This window comes from Scyliorhinus canicula, chromosome 9 (genome assembly GCF_902713615.1).
Source record: "Scyliorhinus canicula chromosome 9, sScyCan1.1, whole genome shotgun sequence".
Taxonomy (NCBI): domain Eukaryota; kingdom Metazoa; phylum Chordata; class Chondrichthyes; order Carcharhiniformes; family Scyliorhinidae; genus Scyliorhinus; species Scyliorhinus canicula.
In genome coordinates, this window is record NC_052154.1 from 38,398,949 (window position 1) to 38,422,122 (window position 23,174).

Here is a 23,174-nt window from a genome sequence, read left to right on the forward strand (position 1 = left end):
CCCCCCCCCCCCCCCACCCCCCTCCGGCCGCCCCCCGACACGAATCGCTGCTCGCCGTTTTTTACGGCGAACAGCGATTCTCCGCAGGCCGATGGGCCGAATACCGCGGAGTTTACAGCCGTTTTCACGGCCGCGATCACACCTGCTCTCAGCGTTCGTGAAAAAGGCCGCGAAGTGCCCGTCCCGGACAATCATGGCACCGATTGGCACGGCCGTGCCAAGGGTGGCATGGGCCTGCGATCCGTGGGCACCGATCGCGGGCAGCGGGTCCGATACCGCGCACTATTTGTTCTTCCGCCGCCCCACAGGATCAGTCCGCGGGGCGACTGAGGGGCATGACGGCCCGCGCATGCGCGGGTTTGATGCGTCTGCGTGATGACGTCATCCGCGCATGCGCGGCTGACGTCATCGTGCACGTCAGCCGCCGTGATTCTTGGCGGGCGGAGTTAGCGACGTTCACTAACTCCGTGTCGCCGTGATTCCCCCGGCCCCGATACTAGCCCCGCCCGGGGGGGAGAATCGGGTACCGGGACGGAGCTCCGAGGCTGGCATGAAACACGGCCAGTTTCACGCCAGCCTTCACGGCACGCCGGATTTGCGGAGAATCGCGCCCCAGATCTTTAGTCCTGTGCTAAACCAGCCCCTGCTTTGTTTCTAAATGTGTCAACACTTGTTAAACTATCCCTGGTAAGGAAGTTTAATTTTAAGCAGAATTGTTTGCATTTTGTTTGTTCCAATGTTATAGCATTCCACTGTACCTAAAATTTGCAATAGAAGAAGTAACACTAAACAAAAGAATATTGAAATGTGCAGATAGGATAAAACAGGTCTTCAAAGTATGTTTCCTTATTTTAATTTTCTGAAACAACTGACGTGGCCATTCAATGTTTCTTAAAGTAATAATTCCCGAATTTGATTTTTCTCAATTTGATTTTTCATTTGAAATTCCATTTTACTTGAAGTAATGGAATACTGTTACATTCATTCCACTTTTTCTTTGCCATTGGTGTGCTTATTAGTTTTAAAAGTTTGTGGCTTTTTTAAAGGTTTTTTAAATTTCTTATCCTTACACTTTCTCACTGCTCACCTCCTACAGTAAAGTGGTAGGAAAACTACTATAAACTACCTCCAGAGCTATTGAGCAGTTCCAAAGAGGTATACGAGGAACCATCAAATGTTTCTACTTCTCTTTGGAGGAAGTGCCGGGTATTCCTACAGTAATTCCCACAGTACCATGCAAAAAGATTGAGCACATTTTGTCCCAATGCAGTGGCACAGTTCATATATACAATGTCAGTGGATTGATTCTTATTTGATTCTAGGGTGTCATGTAGAATCTTAACGTCCAATTTTTTGCATAGCTAACCTAAGTAAATTACCACAAGCTGTTCACACTTGCAATACCTGACATTTATTGATAAAAGATTGTGAACTGCAGATCATGCAAATTTAGACGGTGAATAAACAAATTCTCACTGCTATTACGAAGAAATTGAGATGTTGGGTTTCTCCATTTTTCTCATTCTCTAATTTGTGTAGGCAGTTTTATGAATATTGGGCTAAAATAGAATTGCTTTTGCTATTGCTCTGTTTATTCAACACACATAATTGCTTGAAAAATCAGCAAACTCATGCATGCTATCCAATGAAGAAAGTCACATAAGGCTTTATTAACTTAATGTCAAAACTGTAGTCCTTGGAGTTTGTGTTGAATTGCTAAAAGATGCTTTAAAAATTCAGTTTTCTGGGGAATGTTGACACTTTTGCCTCATTACAATAGTTTGTATAATAACCCCTTTCATTCTTTGTGTATATGATAACATTGTATCTGTCACTGCTGAAACCCCAGGTACTGTTTTGTGTTATAGTAGTCATTGCTTATCAAGGGTTGACTGGACTTGTGTACTATAACTGCTCTAAGTGCCATAATTTACAAGTGCCATTTAAAATGTTTGTCCCATTTTGAGATGCAGTGTTGTAGTTGCATGATGGCATGTTTGAAAATGGCAAGATTGATGATGTTTTCTTTGTATTCTACCAAAGAACTTGGACAGGTTAGTTTTACACAGCCAGTAGTTTGCTGGTAGTCATTTGCTTTTTTTCCATTTGTGCAGTGGCATCTAATATCAAAAGTTTAAGGTTAGAAACATAGTGAAGCTCATTTCGAGCAGTTGTGCATTTCAGTATATTTAATTTTTTGACCATTGTGCATGTAACATTTAATACTGAAAATATGTTGCATTTTTATAAATATTTAAAGCTATTATGCAACTGATTGAACTCAACATGGCTCTTTCACACTTTAATTTGTTTTTATATTTTATGACTTTGTTAATGAAAGGAACACAATGTACATTTGTAGAAGAATACATTTTTATCTTTTAAGCCTTGTATTGTAAATGCCAGTACAGAAGAGCAATAAAAATATAAACAGCCTATTGTTATTTTTCCCCAAATACACTAAATATACACTTGATGGCATGAAAAAATAGAAAAGACTTGTCAATTTGCCTTGTCCGCTGTTTATCTCATAATTAGCCTCCAGAGCCATGAAGGATTCTATGTACAGTCACCTACATTAAACTATAATATTACACAAGATAGAAGTTATTTAATAGAAACAGATGGACCAGATAGGAAGAGTGGACAAAGACCGTATAAGTATATACATGAGGATTGCCAATTTTGGCCTACTTCTGCTCCATTCATATGTATGAATTTTAGAAATATTCAAAATTAAATGGCAGCACTCATAACATTGTTGGCAACCAATAACTATGTCATTGGAATTATAAAAAAATATCAGTGACTAAGTTAGCTTTCAGGAAAAATGGGGACAAGAAAGATAGTGTGTGTTTCTTAAAGGACTCCTGCAAAGTTACTCAAGCCAGTTAGCAGGAAATGTTATATGAAATTTTGTGTCTAGGTATGCTTAATGACAAGTCTAGACCACATTTGAAGTTGACTATAGACTAGGTCAAAATAGAGAGGACAACTTATGATTTTGGTACTAGAAATCTATGTTTTAAAAAATGGGCAAGCTAGTCCACCAACAGAGGTTAAACCACGAGCCAATGGTAACTGCAACATAATTTTCATCAGGTGAGATGGCGGTGTAGTTGTAATTAGTAATCTAAAGGCTCAGTATAATGCTCTGGGGACATGGGTTCAATACCACCATGGAAGCTGGTGGAATTCAATTAATAAAAATATGGAATATAGAACTACTCTCAGTAATGCTGATCATGACAATTATCGTCAATCGTAAAAACCCAATGACCCTTCGGAAAGAAAATCCTTACCTAGTCTGGCCACAGCAACGTAGTTGACTCTGAGCTGTCCTCTTAAATGTTCAAGGGCAATTAGGGATGGACGGCCACATTCCAGGAAAGAATGAGAAATTCTAATGTTCGGAACATTGCAGAAATGCAATTAAATCAAATATTCCTGAAGATTACCCATCTTAGGTTGTGCATGAGGGCCAACGTTGCTAACTGGGAGGGGAGACACTTCTTGATAATTAAGCCTCAAGGATAAGTGGTATCTTCAAAACAGTATATGGGACAAATAATATCTGAGGGATGCAAAGGCATCACTAATGAAATAGGTTGAAGTGGATTGGCGTTAAGAGTTTAGGGAAAATATGTTTGTAAAATTTGGAGAAAAGACTTTCCAGGTGTACTCCATGGCTAAGTCCAAAATTATACAAAAGTAAATCAGTTGGTTGATGCCCATTGTTGTAAGTTATGCAGATTGATGCAAGCAGTTACAAAAGGGACATACCTTAAGTAAGTGGGGGGAAAACTGGCAGATGGAGTTCAATGTGGGAAAATGAGGTCACCCATTCATCTATCTCCAGTTAGCTTTGCTACCAACATCTAACCCTTGTACTGCTCTTCTATTATAGACCCAAAAGCTGAACAGGGCCCTGAGTAAGCAGATTTAAAAGATTGAACAGAGGAGAAAAAAATATTCGTCAGAATTCTCTGTTCCTGAGACTAAGTGTTGACGGGGGCAGGATTCACGGAGTTCTACGACAGTTGCACCTGGACCAATTCAATGACCATCACGGGGCTAGCACCGGTGCCACGTGGAATACAATCGATTCCAATGAGAAGCGGTGCGGGATTTGCGATTGACATTCGTGAGGCTGACTAGCTGCAGCTGCATATAGACACTAAACTCCCCACACACACCATCCCAGCCAACAAGATGGTAGCGACGAAAGCGGCACCCTGTTTTACAGAAGGCAAGCTTGAGACCCTGCTGGACACCGTGAAGAAGAGGCGGGCGACCCTGTAATCCGGCCCAGGAAGGAGGCTGCAAGCCGCTGCCATTCGTCGTGCCTTGGCGCAGATGGCAGAGGCCATAAGTGCCATGGGCAACACCCTCAGGATCAGACAGCAGTGCCGTACGAAATTGCACAATCGCCTCAGGGTGAGTAGGCAGCACTGTGTCCCTGGCACTAAATCCTGTCCCACACACCCATAACCCACCCCCACCCTGCACTAGGTGCCCTGGCCACTGAAGCCACCAGCTATCCACCCCCTGGGCTGCATGCGTCTGACTGTCTAACGCTGCACTTTTTGTTCCCCCACCCACCAAGGAGAAAGCCGCCCATAACGAGCAGGAGTGGAAAAAGACTGGAGGGGGACCACCGGACCTGTGGCCCCTCACCGTGGCAGAGCAGCCGACCCTGGACTTGGTCGGCGTGCTCGAGAAAAGGGCAGTCGCCAGGGTGGAGATCGGCGTCGGGTGAGGAAGTGAGACCCCGCTAAGTAGCGTGACATCACACCCTCACCCCCCCCCCCCCTCCCCCAACAGCACAGCCTCGCCCCTACACCCCTGCTCCTCCATCTCCACTCCCCCGGCCCACGATCTAATCATGCATCTTGTCTTGTGTCTTGCATGACCTGCTGGTGACCCACAGCCAGAGCCCAAGTGTCCACCAGCGATAAGGACACTGACATGGACGTGAGCCATACAACCAAGACCCAGGACACTCCCGAGTCCGATGATGACACTGATTTCCTGTCACAGCTGTCTGCACCATCTCAGAGACACTCATCTTGGTTTGGAACTTCAATGAAGAGGTTTATGGGGTATTATCTGGTACGCACCACACACACATGCTCCAGAACAGCAGGTGGAGGTAGGAACTCCTGAGGCGCCGTACGGTCGGAAGACAGGCTATCCCGAGCGAGTAGCTGCCATCCAGGCGGATTTCTGGCTTATGGAACGGACAGTCCCATTGTTCGTGGAGATGCAGTCGCAGAGCCAAGGACTGCATGAGGGGATGTCGGTGAGCATCCAGTACCTGCAGGTGGAGGTGTCCAACCGGGTGCAAAAGCCAGGAGGTGGTTCCGGCTAAGCATGTCACCCAGGCCAACACCACCCGTGCGGAGGCCTTGGGGGCAACAGTTTTGGCTATCAATCAGTGTGTCTAAGGCTTGGGGCAATCTGTGCTGGCACTAGCCAAGGCCTAGGACAGGGCTGCCCCCTCACAGGCAGCCATGTGCCAGAACCACTTGGACATTGCAGCGGTACTCCTGAGCATGGCCCAGTCTCAGTGAGCCATGGCTGAGAGCAACGGTGGCATTGCACAGGCACTGGCCAACACGGCGCAGACTCAGGGAGGTGGCATAGTCACAGCGTGATGTGGCACAGTCGCAGACGAAGGTGGTCCGCTCCAAGGCCGTGAGCATGCAGACCCTGGTGGAGATGGCAGTGGGTCTCCAGGACTGGCAGTGGTGGGGGAGCCTCAGGGGTCACACGCCGTCCCATGCCGAAGCACCGCTCAATCATGTCCCTGGTAGCTGCATGGGCATCATTGTACTGGGTCTCCATGTCTGTTGCCTCCGAATAGGCGGATGACCCATCGCCCTCGAGGCCGAGAATCATGGCCTGTGCCAGGATGAAGGCGTCATGCACACTGCCCGGGTATCGGACGCAGGTTTGCATGATGCGCATCTGATCACACACCAGCTGCACATTCATCAAGTGGAACCCTTTAGGTTTGTGAATATCGACCTGTCATCTGCAGGTATTTGTAGGGCGTCATGCATCTTGTCAATCACCCCCTGGACCCTGGGCATCACAGTGATGGTGGTGAATCCGCTGCCCAGGCATCCTGGTGGGCTTGGTCCACATTGAAATGGATGTATTGTACCAACTGGGTAAATAGGACCTCTCTGACGGCGCAGATACACCTGTGCACCGAGCTCTGAGCGATCCCCGACAGGTCCCAACTCGGCACCTGGAAGCACCCCGTGGGCTAGAGGTTCAGGGTGACTGTTGCCTTGACGGCCACCAGGAAAGGGTGACTTCTCCCATTCCCCCATGGTGCCAGGTGCGCTATGATCTGGCAGATATGTCGCACTGTTCCACTGCTCAGCCGGAGTCTTCAGCATGCCCGGTCTAGCAGGTCCTTGAATGACGGGCACTGCCGGTACACACGAGGCCTTGTGCGGCGCCTCCTTTGCACTTCCTCCTCCTTGGTCTTTTGGGCGGCTGGCTCTCCATCCTCAGCGGCTGCTTCCTGTTCTTCTGGAGCAGGGTCTGCTGCTGAAGCTTCCTTCTCCTCAGCAACTCCAGCTCGTACAACTGCAGTGCATCCCCCAGGGCTGCGGCGACTAGGAGGATGGCCATTATTGCTGGTTGAATTCCAATATCCATTGTCTGCAGGGGTGAAAGGCTGACACATTAGCATGGTGCATATCCTTCTACCCAACCAGGTCCACTAGGCTCCACGTTGGCCCCGGTTGGCACGTTCGGACTCTGCCCCCACATGTTCCTTCCCACCCCATCCCTCCTCCACACCCCTGACCACATCGGTATCCGGCACCGTGGGGGCCTCTGGCCCCCGTCCCTGCTGCCAGGGGTACTGTCGGCTGACTATGCCCATGCCAGCTGTACTCTCTGGTACCCTCATGTCAGGTGCCCTTCATAAGGGCTACTGTGGGCGTTGCTGTTGGGTGGGCCGCTTGAGGGGGTCGTATGGCCGACGTTGGGGGCTGGTGTGATGGGGTCACACTGCAGAACCAGGGGCCAAGGTAGGTGGTTAGTGGGGTGTGCAGCACGATGGCTGCCTTGCAGGTCACAGTAATGGCGGTCCGTATCTGGACGCCGCCCCAGGTTCCATGGGGGCCACCCCATGCCCACCCCCCCAACCAACCAGCTCGGCCAACTGTCCAGCCCGGCAGCCCACGGTCATGCCTCTCTGTACCCTAGTTCCTAGTGTCTCTTTCTCCCTCATCAGCCACGGTGCCTGTTTCTCGATTTTTAAAGCAAAAGTTATTCTCTCCGTCGGGAACTGCCCCTGGTAGAGGCGGAGAATTGCGGAGGCCCCGGAGAATACTGGGTCAGGCAAATGGCGTTTACTGTACAAGCGGAGTGGAAAGTATTAACGTCACTGTCGAGGCACCAGCGAATTGCGATGAAACCAATGCCTGCTGCGATTCCGGCCTCTGAACCAATTCTCCTCTCAACCAAGCCAACAGAGAATCCTGCCCATTATCTTACCCTTGCAGGCATTAACCCAGAATGGCCTCCCATATGGTTCAATGGGTTGGCTAAAGGAATCTGTACTGGGAGATTAACTCAACACATGGGCAGGAACAAGGGAATGATCAGGAAAGCAGCTCACCAGATGGACAGCTCCCAGTCTAGCCATGCTATAGAGGTCAGGGATGTGACTTCACAAGCCTAATCTCCAATCCATTGAAGAAACTGACGGAAACCTCTAATTGCACAGAATGACCTGCTGCCAATTTGCGCGCGTGGTCAGAGAGCAGGGAGAGTCTAGCTCATTTGGAATCATTCTATTTGGCTGTGAAAAGGGTAAACCTTCCCTCCTTGTCCTGGACCTGTCTGCAGCCTTTGACACAGTTACAATACCATCCTAGTCCAAAGCCGTCCAGCTGAATGGGACTGCTCTTACATAGTTCCATTCTTGTCTATCTAATCGCAGCCAATCTCTTGCTCCCAATCCATTACTTCTATTGTCCACCAAGGATATATTGTTGGTGACCAGGCACAGTTTAAGACACAACGCTCTACCATCACCAGCTCTCCTGACTCCTTCACTGTTGCTAAATTATCAGACTATTTATCCAATATCCAATACTGGATGAGCAGAAGCATCATCAATTTAAATATTAGGATGACTGAAGCCATTGTTTTTGGTCCCCGTCCCAAACTCCACTCCCTGGCATCAATCTGAGATGCATCTTGGTGTCACATTTGATCCGACAATGAGCTTCCAATCTCTTATTCATGTAATCATTAAGACTGCTAATTGCCTTTGTCGTACATCGGCCAACTACTCCCACCCCTGTCTTATTTCACCTGCTGCTGAAACCCTTATGCCTTTGTTACCTTTAGATTCGACTATTTCAGCACACTGTTGGCTGGTCTCCCACAATCTATCCTCCTGATATTCAAAACTCTTCTGCCGTGTCTTAACTCTCAGTAAGTCCTGTTCCTATTATTACCCCGAGCTTGCTGGCAGAAAGTCAGCCTATGTCTTCAGTGCAGGAGGCGGCCATTTGGCCCATTAAGTCTGCACTGGCCCTTGGAAAGAACACCCTACCCAAGCCCACACCTCCATACTATCCCAGTAACCCCACCCAACCTTTTTGGACACTAAGGGGCAATTTATCAAAGCCAATCCACTTAACGTGCACATCTTTGCACTGTGGGAGGAAACCGGAGCATCCGTAAGAAACCCACACATGGAGAACGTCGTGCATACTCCGCACAGACAGTGACCCAAGCTGGGAATTGAACCTGGGACCCTGGAGTTGTGAAGCAACTATGCTAACCACTGTACTACCGTGCTGCCCTTGTCTTGACTTGAAAATTCTCATGCTTGTTTTCAAATCCATCTATGGGCTTGACCCTCTCAATTTCTCTAATCTTCTCAAGCCTCATAACCATCTGAGATATCTGTGCTTTTCTAAATCTGATCTCTGTGCATTCTCAGCTATAATTGATCCACCATCAACTGACATCTGACTATGTCGCTTGACCGCGCATTTTGTTGCCATGCATTGTCCGGTTAAGTGCCTTGGGTCTTTAATGCAATGAAAGATACTATATAAATGCAATTTGGGGTGGAGAAGAGAGGCAATTCTTGGAGGGTTTGGAGTTTCCAAAGGTGGAGGAAGGGTTGGTGGAGAGGCTGGGAGCCCCGATCGGGATTGTGGAAATAGTAGAGAGATTGGAGACCATGCAGTCAGGCAAGGCCCCGGGACCGGATGGATAACCAGTGGAATTTTGAGATGTTTTCTGGGATGTTGGGCCCACTGCTGGTGAGGGCATTTAATGAGGCGAGGCAGCGCGGTGTTCTTCCCCCAACAATGTCGTAGGCTCCGATTTCATTGATCCTGAAGCGGGAGAAGGACCCAGAACAATGCGGGTCATGCAGACCAATCTCCCTACTAAATGTTGATGCCAAGATTCTGGCCTCAAAAATAGTGTGTGTTCCGGGGGTGATAGGGGAGGACCAGACGGGATTTATCAAAGGTAGGCAGTTATCGGCCAACGTTAGAAAGGTCTTGAATGTCATCATGATGGTCTCCGAGGGGAGGGGAGAGAGGTGGAGGTGGTGATTGCTGTGGACGCGGAGAAGTATTTTTGGGAGGTCCTGAGGCGGTTTGGGTTTGGGCAGGGTTTTGTAGACTGGGTCCGGTTGCTGTGCCAGGTGGCAAGTGAGCAGACGAACCGGGTGAGCTCAGAATATTTTGGGGGACGAGGCAGGGATGTCCACTCTCCCCACTGTTGCTTGCCTTGGCTATAGATCCATTGGCGATGGCGCTGAGTGTGTCAAAGGACTGGAAGAGGCTGGTTGGGGGGGGGGGGGGGGGGGGGGGGAGGATGGAGCACGGGGTCTCGTTATATGCGGACGACCTACTGTATATTTCTGACCCGTTAGGGGGGATGGGAGAGATTATGCGGATCTTAGGGGTATTTGGCCAGTTCTCGGGGTATAAATTGAATATGGGTAAAAGTGAGGTTTTTGTGATCCAGGCGAGGGGGCAGGAGAGGAGGCTGGTGGTGTTGCCATTTAAAGTGGTAGAAAGGCGTTTTCAACACTTGGCAATTCAGGTGGCACGGGGATGGGAACAGTTGTATAAATTAAATTTGGCCCAGTTAGTTGAGCAAATGAAGGAGGACTTTTGGAGGTGGGACATGGTCCCGTTGTCACTGGCGGGGAAGGTACAGACCGTAACGATGGACGGTTCTCCCGAGATTTTTGTTTGATTTCCAGTGTCTCCCTGTTTTTATACCAAAGGCCTTTTTTAAGCGGGTGAATACGGTGATTTCTGGGTTTGTATGGGCGGGTAAAACCCCACAAGTAAATAAAATGCTGTTGGAGTGGAGCTAGACAGGAGAGGGATGGCCCTGCTGAACTTTAGGAATTACTACTGGGTGGCAAATATAGCCATGTTCAGGAAGTGGGTAGTGGGGGAGGGGTCGGTATAGGAGAGGATAGAGGGGGCATCATGTAGGGGCACAAGTCTAGGAGCGCTGGCAACAGCACCTCTGCCGTTCTCATCGGCTCAGCACTCTACAAGCCCGGTGGTGGTGGCGGCTCTGAGAGTTTAGGGATAGTGGCGGGAGTGGAGGGAGCGTCGGTGTGGGCTCCAATTTGTAGCAATCACTGGTTTGTCCCGGGGAGGCTGGATGGAGGGTTTCGGAGGTGGCAGAGAGCGGAGATTGAGAGGCTGGGAGATTTGTTTATTATTGGGAGCTTTTCGTGTTTGGAAGATTTGGAGGAGGAGTTCTAATTGCCTTTGTGCGAAGGCAGGTTTCGACCTTTCCTCTACTACTGCCACAGGGGATACATGATTAAGGTAGTTTCTAAAACGGGGTGGGGGGGAAGTCTCATAATTTATAAAGAACTTGTGGAGCGGAAGGGAACCCAGATCGGGGAGGTAAAACGCAAGTGGGAAGATGAGCAGGGTCAGGAACTAGAGGCAGGTCTGTGGGAGGATGCTCTGAGCAGAGTCAACACGTCCACATCATGAGCACCGATGCTGGGGTTACAGGCGATGGGGAGGATGCTGGGGTTGCAGGTGGTGGGGTGGATGATGGGGTTGCGGGCGGTGAGGAGGATGCTGGGGTGGCCGGCGGTGGGGAGGATGCTCGGGTGATGGGGAGGATGCTCGGGTGGTGGGATGGATGCTGGGGTTGCGGGCGGTGGAGAAGATGCTGGGGTGGCCGGCGGTGGGGAGGATGCTGGGGTTGCAGGCGATGGGGAGGATGCTGGGGTTGCAGGCGGTGGGGTGGATGATGGGGTTGCGGGCGGTGGGGAGGATGCTGGGGTGGCCGGCGGTGGGGAGGATGCTCGGGTGATGGGGAGGATGCTCGGGTGGTGGGGTGGATGCTGGGGTTGCAGGCGGTGGAGAAGATGCTGGGGTGGCCGGCGGTGGGGAGGATGCTGGGGTGGCGAGCGGTGGGGAGGATGCTGAGGTGGCGAGCGGTGGGGAGGATGCTCGGGTGGTGGGGAGGATGCTGGGGTGGCGAGCGGTGGGGAGGATGCTGGGGTGGTGGGGAGGATGCTGGGGTGGCGAGCGGTGGGGAGGATGCTGGGGTGGCGGGTGGTGGGGAGGATGCTGGGATGGCGGGCGGTGGTGCGGATGCTGGGGTGGCGGGCGGTGGTGCGGATGCTGGGGTGGCGGGCGGTGGTGCGGATGCTGGGGTGGCGGGCGGTGGGGAGGATGCTGGGGTGGTGGGCGGTGGTAGGATGCTGGGGTGGCGGGCGGTGGGGAGGATGCTGGGGTGGCGAGCGGTGGGGAGGATGCTGGGGTGGCCAGCGGTGGGGAGGATGCTGGGGTGGCGGGCGGTGGGGTGGATGCTGGGGTGGCGGGCGGTGGGAGGATGCTGGGGTGGCGGGCGGTGGGGAGGATGCTGGGGTGGCGAGCGGTGGGGAGGATGCTGGGGTGGCGAGCGGTGGGGAGGATGCTGGGGTGGCGAGCGTTGGGGAGGATGCTGGGGTGGCGAGCGGTGAGGAGGATGCTGGGGTGGCGGGCGGTGGGGTGGATGCTGGGGTGGCCGGCGGTGGGGAGGATGCTGGGGTGGCGGGCGGTGGGGTGGATGCTGGGGTGGCCGGCGGTGGGGAGGATGCTGGGGTGGCCGGCGGTGGGGAAGATGTTGGGGTGGCGAGCGGTGGGGAGGATGCTGGGGTGGCCGGCGGTGGGGAAGATGTTGGGGTGGCGAGCGGTGGGGAGGATGCTCTGGTGATGGGGAGGATGCTTGGGTGGTGGGGTGGATGCTGGGGTTGCGGGCGGTGGGGAGGATGCTGGGGTGGCCGGCGGTGGGGAGGATGCTGGGGTGGCGGGCGGTGGGGAGGATGCTGGGGTAGCGGGCGGTGGGGAGGATGCTGGTGGGGAGGATGCTGGGGTGGCGGGCGGTGGGGAGGATGCTGGGGTGGCCGGCGGGGGGGAGGATGCTGGGGTGGCGAGCGGTGGGGAGGATGCTGGGGTGGCCGGCGGGGGGAGGATGCTGGGGTGGCGAGCGGTGGGGAGGATGCTGGGGTGGCGGGCGGTGGGGAGGATGCTCGGGTGGTGGGGAGGATGCTCGGGCGGTGGGGAGGATGCTGGGGTGGCGGGCGGTGGGGAGGATGCTGGGGTGGCCGGCGGGAGGGAGGATGCTGGGGTGGCGAGCGGTGGGGAGGATGCTGGGGTGGCGGGCGGTGGGGAGGATGCTCGGGTGGTGGGGAGGATGCTCGGGCGGTGGGGAGGATGCTGGGGTGGCGGGCGGTGGGGAGGATGCTGGGGTGGCGAGCGGTGGGGAGGATGCTGGGGTAGCGGGCGGTGGGGAGGATGCTGGTGGGGAGGATGCTGGGGTGGCGGGCGGTGGGGAGGATGCTGGGGTGGCGGGTGGCGGGCGGTGGGGAGGATGCTGGGGTGGCGAGCGGTGGGGAGGATGCTGGGGTAGCGGGCGGTGGGGAGGATGCTGGTGGGGAGGATGCTGGGGTGGCGGGCGGTGGGGAGGATGCTGGGGTGGCCGGCGGGAGGGAGGATGCTGGCGTGGCGAGCGGTGGGGAGGATGCTGGGGTGGCGGGCGGTGGGGAGGATGCTCGGGTGGTGGGGAGGATGCTCGGGCGGTGGGGAGGATGCTGGGGTGGCCGGCGGTGGGGAGGATGCTGGGGTGGCGGGCGGTGGGGAGGATGCTGGGGTGCCGAGCGGTGGGGAGGATGCTCGGGTGATGGGGAGGATGCTCGGGTGGTGGGGAGGATGCTCGGGTGGTGGGGAGGATGCTGGGGTTGCGAGCGGTGGGGTTGCGGGTGGGGTGGACGCTTGTGTTGGGGTGAGGCGTACCGATGCTGGGGTTGCGGGTGGTGGGAAGAACACTTGAGTTGCGGCGGGGGGGGGGGGGGGGGGGGGGGGAGGATGCTTGTATGGTGGGAGTTTATGCTTATCGCAAATTGGGGCAGTCTTTAATGATTACGGCCCGCTATCTGTGGAACTGGCGTTGCCAGCCCTATCTGCCCCGCACCCCCAAAGTGATGCCGAAAAGCACATCCCCAGTTTTGTTTTGCACCGAGTGCACTAAAATCTGGAGAGCAAACTCGGCTGTGCAGCTGGAGAACTGCATGCTAGTATTCCCATCTCAGCCTGCACTATGGGGAAGATTCTGCCTGATGGATTTGCTGTTCTTGAGCATCACAGGAAACAAAGTTGAAATGAACGGTGTTCAACTAGTTTAATGCTGCGCTTCCTTTGCATTGATGTTTTCTGTTCAAGATTAGAGCATTAATCTTCTATTAAAGTAGTTTGAAGGTATGAGCAAATGTGGATATCTTAGGGTGAAAAATGCTTCAGTAGAATTTACTGACTGCTATTGCAGAGCATGTGCTAGCTTGCAACATAGCTGGCCTTTATCTTGTCACATTTTCATGAGTTTCAAATGTAGCCTCTGCAGGGAGTTGTGGAGACTGTTGCTCTGTTTACTTGCTATAAATATGGCGGTTAATAAGGTCGCCTTTCTTAATCCTAATTATGTTTACTTAGAGTCGCCAGGTATCTCTCGATACCGCCACAAGGTTCAACCCGAATACCGATCAAAGAGCCAATAAACCAGTTAGTTAGTTCAAAGTCAATACTACTTTATTTACACACAGTATGATCTACTTATACACAATAACACTACAGGCTAAACTATATCTATCACTAACACCTATACTTAACTTCGGGTGCCCACTTAGGTCAGAAGAATAATGTCCGTTGTTCGGATCTGAGGCTGTTGGGTTCGAAGAGGTAACAGGAGTACAGCTAAGGTAATCCGTCAGGTAGCGAGCGTTGAACTTGAACTTACTTGCTTCTGTGGTGGTGCTGGTGTAAGGGTCTCTCTGCTTGAGAGCCAAATCCAAGAGAGCAAACCTTTCGCTCCTTATACTTGGAGGGGCTTCTTATACCTTCCTTCTTATACTTGGAGGGGCTTCTTGCGCTTTTAGGCAGGCCTTAAACTTGGTCCCAATTAATTGGGCCGCTTCTTAATCATTGTCATCGATCTAAGCCAAAAAGGGGCGGGTGCCTTGATGGCTGGGCATGTCCTAGGTGGCCATTGACTTTGCTTTGTTTGTGTCTTCTGGTTCAGGTAGTGGTGCCGGACTGTCTGGGACAGTATTGGCTACCTGAGCCCTCGTTCTTGGTTTCCCGGAGATGGGCCATCAATATGTAAATCAACGCAGAGTTTCGATTCCGTCTACAGTCTGCCTTCCAAATATACATTCAGGCTATGTGCCTGCTTCTTCTGGCTTGGAATTGTCCATTTTTCCCTATAGGCTCTGTGAGTGTCCATTTTATAGAGAGAAAGTGGTCATCCCAGATGACTACAAGACACAGCAGAGTAAACAGAGCTGTGGATGCAGGGAGAATAAATAGGAGGATGTGGCCATGGGGAAATACTTTTCTTCTCAGCAGAGATTATAGGCCAAGAACAGAACTGCATTTCTTTTAAGAACAATGGGCGGGATTCTCCAATCCCGCGGCAGTGTCCACGCTGTTGTAAACGCCATCGCGTTTTATGACGGCATGAACGGGCCGCTGCCAGGACTAATCCTGGCCCCGAGAGGGGGCCAGCACGGCGCTGGAGCGGTTCACACCGCTCCAGCTACCGATCCCAGCGTGAACTGTGCGCCGCAGGATCCGCGCATGTGCAGTGGCCTTTACGCACTGGCCCCAACGCAACATGGCTCAGATGAATTTAGGGCTTGGATTAGTACCTGGGAGTATGATGTTATTGCGATTACTGAGACTTGGTTGAGGGAAGAGCATGATTGGCAACTAAATATCCCAGGATATCGATGCTTCAGGCGGGATAGAGAGGGAGGTAAAAGGGATGGAGGAGTTGCATTACTGGTCAGAGAATATCACAGCTGTGCTGAAGGAGGGCACTATGGAGGACTCGAGCAGTGAGGCGATATGGGCAGAGCTCAGAAATAGGAAGGGTGCGGTAACAATGTTGGGGCTATACTACAGACCTCCCAACAACGAGCGTGAGATAGAGGTACAAATATGTAAACAGATTTTGGAAAGATGTAGGAGCAACAGAGTGGTGGTGATAGGAGATTTTAATTTTCCCAACATTGACGGGATACACTAGTGTCAGAGGTCTAGATGGAGCAGAATTTGTAAGGAGCATCCAGGAGGGTTTTCTAGAGCAGTATGTAAATAGTCCAACTCTGCAAGGGGCCAGACTGGACCTCATGTTGGGAAATTAGCCCGTCCAGGTGGTTGAAGTTTCAGTCAGGGATTACTTTGGGAATAGTGATCACAATTCTGTAAGTTTTAGAATACTCATGGACAAAGACGAGTGTTCCTAAAGGAAGAGTACTAAATTGGGTGAAGGCCAACTATACCAAAATTCGGCAGCAGCTGGGGAATGTGGATTGGGAGCAGCTGTTTGAAGCTAAATCTACATTTGATATGTGGGAGGCTTTTAAAGAGAGGTTGATTAGAGTGCAGGACAGACATGTCCCTGTGAAAATGAGGGATAGAAATGGCAAGATTAGGGAACCATGGATGACAGGTGAAATTGTGAGACTAGCTAAGAGGAAAAAGGAAGCATACAAAAGGTCTAGGCGACTGAAGACAGACGAAGCATTGGAAGAATATCGGGAATGTAGGACCAATCTGAAACAAGGAATCAAGAGGGCTAAAAGGGGTCATGAAATATCTTTAGCAAACACGGTTAAGGAAAATCCCAAAGCCGTTTATTCATATATAAGGAACAAGAGGGTAACTAGAGAAAGAGTTGGCCCACTCAAGGACAAAGGAAGAAAGTTATGCGTGGAGTCAGAGAAAATGGGTGAGATTCCTAACGAGTACTTTGCATCGGTATTCACCGAGGGGAGGAACATGACGGATGTTGAGGTTAGGGATAGATGTTTGATTACTCTAGGTCAAGTCGGCATAAGGAGGGAGGATGTGCTGGGTATTCTAAAAGGCATTGAGGTGGACAGGTCCCCAGGTCCGGATGGGAGCTACCCCAGGTTACTGAGGGAAGTGAGAGAGGAAATAGCTGGGGCCTTAACAGATATCTTTGCAGCATTCTTGAACACTGGTGAGGTGTACCGGAGGACTGGAGAATTGCTAATGTTGTCCCCTTGTTTAAGAAGGGTAGCAGGGATAATTCAGATAATTATAGACCGGTGAGCCTGACATCAGTGGTAGGGAAGCTGCTGGAGAAGATACTGAGGAATAGGATCTATTCCCATTTGGAAGAAAATGGGCTGATCAGTGATAGGCAACATGGTTTTGTGCAGGGAAGGTCATGTCTTACCAAATTAATAGAATTCTTTGAGGAAGTGACAAAGTTGATTAATGAGGGAAGGATTGTAGATGTCATATACATGGACTTCAGTACGGCATTTGTTAAGGTTCCCCATGGTAGGCTGATGGAGAAAGTGAAGTCTCATGGGGCCCAGGGTGTACTAGCTAGATGGATAAAGAACTGGCTTGGCAACAGGAGACAGAGAGTAGTGGTGGAAGGGAGTTTCTCAAAATGGAGAACTGTGACCAGTAGTGTTCCACAGGAATTCCTGCTGGGACCACTGTTGTTTGTGATATACATAAATGATCTGGAGGAAGGTATAGGTGGTCTGATTAGCAAGTTTGCAGATGACACTAAGATTGGTGGAGTAGCAGATAGTGAAGGGGACTGTCAGAGAATACAGCAGAATATAGTGGAGAGTTGGGCGGCGAAATTGCAGATGGAGTTCAATCCGGGCAAATGCGAGGTGATGCATTTTGGAAGATCCAATTCAAGAGCAAACTATACGGTAAACGGAAAAGCCCTGGGGAAAATTGATGTACAGAGATATCTGGGTGTTCAGGTCCATTGTACCCTGAAGGTGGCTGCGCAGGTCAATAGAGTGGTCAAGAAGGCATATGGCATGCTTTCCTTCATCGGAAGGGGTATTGAGTACAAGAGTTGGCAGGTCATGTTACAGTTGTATAAGACTTTGGTTCGGCCACATTTGGAATACTGCGTACAGTTCTGGTTGCCACATTACCAAAAGGATGTGGATGCTTTGGAGGAGGTGCAGATGAGGTTCACCAGGATGTTGCCTGGTATGGAGTGCACTAGCTATGAAGAGAGGTTGAGTACATTAGGATTATTTTCATTAGACGGAGGTTGAGGGGGGACCTCATTGAGGTCTACAAAATCATAAGAGATATAGACAGGGTGGATAGCAAGAAGCTTTTTCCCAGAGTGGGGGACTCAATTACTAGGCGTCACGAGTTCAAGGTGAGAGGGGAAAAATTTAAGGGAGATGTGCGTGGAAAGTTCTTTACGCAGAGGGTGGTGGGTGCCTGGAATGCATTGCCGGCGAAGGTGGTAGAGATGGGCACGATAGCGTCATTTAAGGTGTATCTAGACAGATACATGAATAGGAAGGGAGCAGAGGGATACAGATCCTTAGAAAATAGGCGATAGTTTTAGATAGAGGATCTGGATCGGCGCAGGCTTGGAGGGTCGAAGGGCCTGTTCCTGTGCTGTAATTTTTCTTTGTTCTTAAAAGTCTACTCATGAACATTGCTAAAGACTGATTCAATAATGTCCTTGAAGGAAATCTGCTGTCCTTACCTGGCCTACATGTCACTTCAGGCCTATAGCAACGCCTTCTGACATGGCAAGCCACTCCCCAGTATCATACCACTAAAAACTATCAATCAGGATTGCAACCAAATAGACCACCCGGCATTGACCTAGGCACCGGAAACGACAATGGCAAAACTTGCCCTGTCGATTCCAGACCCTGTTCCATTTTCCTTGGGTTTTTTGTGCATTAGAAATGCCAAGTGTGCAAAATGCAACCACTTTTGCTGATGTCAGGTTCCGCATTTCAAATGGGGGACAAAGTTCAGATTTCCTCCAATGTCCCACTTTTGTTTGGTTCATGAAGAGAATGGAAAGCCAGCGGAGGAGACTGAAACATTCTGAGGGAAGGACAAAGTCTTTTCACACCTTCAAATGTCACTATTAGATGCTGTATTACAATGAAATTATGGGGCTGGATTTTCTGTTTCACTACGCCGGATGTGAGAATTGCAGTCAGGTAGAGCACAAAATGCGAAACATCCGTATTGCACCCAGCGCCGACTGCAACACCATGCTCCAGGGTCCCTCGCTGGCGGTGATAGAGGTTTGCGCCCCACACTGATGGATGCATGCAAAACAGTCATTTGCTTGAATTTTAATATCATTAACAACTTGGACACTTCATGCTCTAACCACCCCCGATCCTCGCGGATGCAATTTAGAATCATAGAATCCCTACAGTGCAGAAGGAGGCCATTTGGACATTTGAATGACCAGTCTACACTCCCATCCATCCCACCCTATCCTTGTAACCCCATAACTTAAACTGCACATCCCTGGACACTTTTCTTTTTCTTTTTTTAAAAAATTTTAGATTACCCAATTATTTTTTCCAATTAAGGGGCAATTTAGCGTGGCCAATCCACCTACTCTGCACATTTTTTTGGGTTGTGGGGGCGAAACCCACGCAGACACGGGAGAATGTGCAAACTCCACACAGACAGTGACCCAGAGCCGGGATCAAACCTGGGACCTCAGCGCCGTGAGGCGGTTGTGCTAACCACTAGGCCGCCGTGCTGCCCTCATCGCTGGACACTTAAGGAGAAAATTAGCATGGCCAATCTACCAAACCCGCACATCTGTGGACTGTGGGAGGAAATCAGATTACCAGCAGGAAATCCACCCAGACATGGGGAGAACTAACAAACTCCACACACTGATCCAAGGCCGGAATTGAATTTGGGTCTCTGGCACTGTGAGGCAGCAATGCTAACCACTGTGCCACCATGCCATCCAAGTATTTGCAAGCAGGGCCTGGGTGCCATGGCTGTGGGTGGGGAGGGGGGAGAGAGAACCAGGAGGCTAAAAAAGAACTCTCTAAAAGCTTCCCAAAGTTGTGGGGCTGCTGGGGGTAGCTGCCCAGGTGGGGGCAGTAGAGGGGAACAACTTGGTGCCAAGTTCGTGGAGTCAGGGTGTCCGCCTAAGGATTGTGGCTCAGACTACTGTAATGATATGTATAGTACAAGTGCAATAAAGTTTTAAGAGGAGACACTACATGTAACTCAGCATTAGATGGCGTTACTAAGTAATCATATATAAGAATGCGTCTCTAGGAATTCTGGGAGAAGCTGATGAGAAGCAGAGAGAGCGCTGAGGGAGATTTCATAGTAGAAGTATAGCATGAGGTTGAGTTATAATGTAGTTTATCAGAGAGAATATTGATTCCTGTATTACAGATTCAATATTATTATTTTATTATCTGTTACTCAGTCAAGTGTGCGAACCTAATCAAGTTTAGTAGTTTAAAATAAATTAGTTTTGATTTATACTTAGTTTTATGTTCTTTGTCAACATTACATACCTGGCTATCTTGGAGAACAAGACATGGAATATAATATGGTACCAGGATCCTGCTGAAATAATCCAGATAGAATAATTAGACTCTAAGCAAAAGAAAACTAGTACGCGACTCAGACATCAAAGATAAGACTGGTTCCATACCTGCTACTTCAATACATCGATAAGTCCCAAACTATTGGAGAAAGTTCAATCTCTACGACAGCTCAGGATTTCTGGTAAACCTGATGTAAACTGGAAAGTATTTAGGCAGCAATTTCAGCTACACCTTTCTGCATCTGATTTAGACAATGCCAGTGATAACAGAAAACTCGCATTAGTCTTAACTGGCTGGACCACAAGCTATTGAACTCAGTAACTCCTTTCAATTCTCCACGGAAGAAAATAAAACTAAATATAATGTCATTTAAAATTTGATCTGCATTGTAGAACACAAATAAATGAAACATATGAAAGATTTATCTTTAAGAAGAGAATGCAAAAAAACGGAGAATCTATAGATTGCTTCATAGCAGATTTATAACAAACCTGTAACTTCTCAATATTGCCAGACTCTATGATCAGAGATCAAATCGTTTTTGGCATCTTGGATGAGAAACTCCGAGAAAGTTTATTAAGGCAAAAAGATTTAAAATTAGAAGATGCAGTTAAAATGTGTCGAGTGAATGAATTGTCTAAGAATCAGTACTCTGAAATTGTGAAAAAAGAAAAGGGTGCGAAAACTGCGTGATTACAACGGCAACACGATGACTTCCTTTTTAAAAATATTTTTTATTCTCCTTTTTCACATTTTCTCCCAAATTTACACCCAACAATAATCAGTAACGAATGTAATGTCAATCCCCATATCAATAACAACGATCCTATCCTCCCACCAAACCCCAAACATTAGCTCGCATGTTCACATAAACAAATGACAAAGAGGAATCGGGAATCACCCATAGTCACCATTAACACCATAGAGTCCCCCCCCCCCCCCCCCCGCTAATGTTCGATGTGATCCAATTCTCGAAAGTGCATAATGAATAACGCCCATGGATTGTAGAATCCCTCCATCCTTCCCCCTCAGTTCAAATTTGACCTTTTCAAGCATCAAGAATTCCAGCAAGTCTCCCCACTACGCCAGGGTGGAGAGGTTGATCTCCACCCTAACAGGATCCGCCTTCGGGTGATCAATGAGGCGAAGGCTACAACATCTGCCTCCCTGCCCATTTCCAACCCCGGCTGGTCTGACATCCCGAATGTGGCCTCCTGAGGGCCCGGGTCCAGTTTCACGTCCACCACTTTAGAGATTATCCTAAACACCTCCTTCCAGTAATCCTCCAGCTTTAGACAGGACCAAAACGTATGAACGTGGTTTGCGGGACCCCCCACAACGTTCACAGACATCTTCTACCCCCCAAAGAGCCGGCTCATCCTTGCCCTTGTGAGGCTCTATATACCACCTTCAGCTGTATCAGCCCCAACCTCGCACACGAGATGGAGGTGTTCACCCTCCGGAGCACCTCACACCAGAACCCCTCCACTACATCCTCTCCCAACTCTTCCTCCCACTTTGCCTTGATCCCTTCTACCAATGCCTTCTCCACCTCCAAAATAGCCCCGTAACCTGCCGATACGACCCTCTTCTCCAGTTCCCCTGTCGTCAGCACCTTCTCCAGCAATGTCCAGCCAGATCTACTGAGAAGCTCTGTATCTCCTTTCTGGCAAAGTCTCGAACCTGCATGGATCTAAATATTTTCCCCTGCTCCAGCCCATACTTTGCTACACGATCACTTCCTTAGTGACAAATCACAACACTGTGATATCCTTACTGTTCAAAATTGTTGAAGCTACTAGATCTTTACGACCAGATGCACAAGCCTGTCAGGATCTTCACCTTGTGAAAAGAATCTACAGCACCAGCAAATCTCTTCCGCCTTTACAGGAAGATACAGAAAGAATCCTCACTCAATTTCCTTACGTATTTGAAGGTATGGCTACTCTTCCTTTTCAATACAAGATCCAATTGAAAGCGAATGTTAAACCAGTGGTACACCCTCCAAGAAGAGTTCCTGCTCCATTGCGTGATTGTCCGCAGCAAGAATTGGAACGCATGCAACACCTTGGAATCATCTCCAAGATAACAGAACCAACAGATTGGGTCAGCTCAATGGTGTGCATCAAGAAACCAAATGGAGAATTAAGAAAATGTGTTGATCCAAAAGATTTGAACATGAACATCAAACGTGAACATTATCCAATACCGAAACATGAAGCGATTACGAGCGAGATGGCAAATGCAAAGATTTTCTCCAAACTGCATTTGGCAAATGCAGCTGGATGACACAAGCAAGAAATTGTGTATGTTCAACAACCATTTGGTTGTTACTGTTTCAGCAGAGTGCCATTTGGCATAATCTAAACATCTGAGATCTTTCATCGTATCATGGAACAAATGATAGAAGACATTGATGGAGTCCGAGTGTATGTTGATATCATATGGTCATGTACACGTGAAGAGCATAATGCAAGGCTATTGCAAGTCTTCCAGAGAATACACAAATTTGTCTTGAAGCTAAATCGATCCAAATGCAACTTTGGTATCTCTATATTAAAATTTCTGGGTGATCAAATCTCAGAGCATGGTGTGCAACCAGACGATGATAAGGTTGATGCCATTCAGAAGATGACAGTCCCAGAAGACATGAAAGCAATGTTGAGATTCCTAGGCGTTGTAAATTTCCTTGCAAAGTTCGTACCAAATCTATCTTCAAAAACTAAAGCTTTACGTAACCTTATCAAGAAAACCACAAGGTTTTGGTGGACTGAAGAGCACAACACAGAGTGGTTAGACCTCAAGTCAGCATTGACTACCGCATCTATCGTTTCCTTCTTTGACCCTGGACGAGAAGCAAAGATTTCCACAGATTTAAGTCAGAGTGGAATTAGAGCATTCCTACCTCAAAGAAATGATGATTCTTTGTGGACATCTATTGCTTATGCATCGCGATCAATGACTTCCATTGAGCAAAGGTATGCTCAGATAGAAAAAGAGTGTTTAGGCTTACTTACTGGAATTCTAAAATGTCATGATTACGTCTATGGACTACCAATGTTCACGGTCGAAACTGATCACCGACCATTAGTGCACATCATTCACAAAAATTTGAATGCATGACTCCTAGATTACAACGTATCCTCAGGAAGTTAAGACGGTATGATTTTCAACTTGTCTACACTCCAGGCAAAGATCTTATAATTGCTAATGCATTATCTGCTAA